We start from the raw sequence: 2,586 nt of genomic DNA on the forward strand, positions 1-2,586 counted from the left end.
CCGAGATTGCAGCCTCTGCCTAGCCGCCACCCTGTCTGGGAAGGGAGGAGCCGTCTCTGCCCGGCCGCCAATCGTCTGGGATGTGAGGAGCCCCTCTGCCTGGCTGCCCAGTCTGGGAAGTGAGGAGCACCTCTTCCCAGCCGCCATCCCGTCTAGGAAGTGAGGAGCGTCTCTGCCCGGCCGCCCATCGTCTGAGATGTGGGGAGCGCCTCTGCCCCGCCGACCCGTCTGGGATGTGAGGAGCGCCTCTGCCCGGCCGTGACCCCGTCTGGGAGGTGAGGAGCATCTCTGCCCGGCCGCCCCGTCTGAGAAGTGAGGAGCCCCTCTGCCCGGCAGCCGCCCCGTCCGGGAGGTGGGGGGCAGCCCCCACCCAGTCAGCCGCCCCGTCCAGGAGGGAGGTGGGGGGCAGCCCCGGCCTGGCCAGCCGCCCCATCCGGGAGGGAGGTGGGGGGCAGCCCCCGCCCGGCCAGCCGCCCTGTCCGAGAGGTGGGGTGGGGGGGGGGTGCCTCCACCCGGCCAGCCGCCCTGTCCTGGAGGTAGGGGGGGGGCGCCTCTGCCCGGCTGCCCCTTCTGGGAAGTGAGGAGCCCCTCTGCCCGGCCGCCACCCCATCTGGGAGGTGTACCCAACAGCTCATTGAGAACGGGCCATGATGACGATGGCGGTTTTGTCAAATAGAAAAGGGGGAAATGTGGGGAAAAGATAGAGAAATCAGATTGTTGCTGTGTCTGTGTAGAAAGAAGTAGACATAGGAGACTCCATTTTGTTCTGTACTGAGAAAAATTCTTCTGCCTTGGGATGCTGTTAATCTATGACCTTACCCCCAACCCCCTGCTCTCTGAAACATGTGCTGTGTCCACTCAGGGTTAAATGGATTAAGGGCAGTGCAAGATGTGCTTTGTTAAACAGATGCTTGAAGGCAGCATGCTCGTTAAGAGTCATCACCACTGCCTAATCTCAAGTACCCAGGGACACAAACACTGCAGAAGGCCGCAGGGTCCTCTGCCTAGGAAAACCAGAGACCTTTGTTCACTTGTTTATCTGCTGACCTTCCCTCCACTATTGTCCTATGACCCTGCCAAATCCCCTTCTGCGAGAAACACCCAAGAATGATCAATAAAAATAAATAAATAAATAAAAAACTGTGATTCATGGGATTCATGGGAGGAGGACAACGTATATCAACATTAACAGAAGTTTGGAAGAAGCTGATTCCAACCTTCACGGATGGACCTTCAAGACATCAGTGGAGGAAGTAACTGCAGATGTGATGGAAACAGCAAGTGAATTAGAATTAGAAGTGGAGCCTGGCCAGGTGCAGTGGCTCACACCTATAATCCCAGCACTTTGGGAGGCCAAGGCAAGAGCATCACCTGAGGCCAGGAGTTCAAGACCAGCCTGAGCCAGGTAGCAAGACTCCGTTAATTAATTACTAAAGATTGTGAAATGCAAACCTACATCTCTTAGTTTTTAAAAATAGGAAAATTAATTCTTGACGTTGAGGGATATGGGGCTTCTTACTGAGATTAAGTGGGATAACCATAATTGTCATTTGTTTAGCTTTTCTTCTTCAAGCACTGTACACATCTATGTAAGGGCGATACCAACACCATGCCTGACAAACAGATAATAAAATAAAGATGCAGAAGTAACCTGCCCAACATCCCTCTGCTAAAAGCATTCAAACCCAGGTCCGTGTAATTATAAAGGTTATGTTCTTCCCACTGCTTCCTTAAAAGATTTATTGGAGGACTACCCTAAGCAAAGCACTTGCCCTAAGCACTCTAAATTAATTATTCAACTCTCTCAACAGTACTTTAGTATTGGTATTGTCCCTGTTGTACAAATAAAGAAGTTGAGGCTCGGCCGGGGGCGGTGGCTCACGCCTGTAATCCCGGCTCTTCGGAAGGCCAAGGCGGACGGATCACGAGGTCAGGAGATCGAGACCATCCTGGCCAACATGGTGAAACCCCGTCTCTACTAAAAATACGAACAAAAAAATTGGCTGGGCGTGGTTGCGCGCGCCTGTAGTCCCAGCTACTCAGGAGGCTGAGGCAGGAGAATCGCTTTAACCCGGGAGGCGGAGGTTGCAGTGAACCGAGATTGTGCCACTGCACTCCAGCCTGGTGACAGAGCAAGACTCCGTCCCCAAAAAAAAAAAAGAAGTTGAGGCTCAAAAAAGTTAGGTAACTTGTCCAAGTTCATGCAGCCCTAGAATAATGAGGGAAAACAGTGTGTCCCAAAATGGCATTATTTGTCCGTGGGGCAGGTATGTTTGAATTTCCATCCATCCATCTATCTATCTGAGACTGGGGTCTCGCTATGCTGCTCGGACTGTTCTCGAACTCCTGGGCTCAGGCCATCCTCCTGGGATCTACCGGCGCGCAGGGACTACCGACGCGCGCTCCCGTGCCCGGCTCCCCACCTCTTCAAGAAATGGAGATTGCAATGCTTGTGCCAACTAGTAAGCTTACACAGTTGTGAGCGAATACTCCATGTGAGAGGTTATAAATGACGTTGCACTAAGGGAGGGAATGGATCCTTAACGCAAGTCAGGCCACAAAAGCGTACCGAAACGCAACTGCGCG

Source organism: Pan paniscus, chromosome 5, assembly GCF_029289425.2.
Source record: "Pan paniscus chromosome 5, NHGRI_mPanPan1-v2.0_pri, whole genome shotgun sequence".
In the NCBI taxonomy this organism is placed as follows: Eukaryota; Metazoa; Chordata; class Mammalia; order Primates; family Hominidae; genus Pan; species Pan paniscus.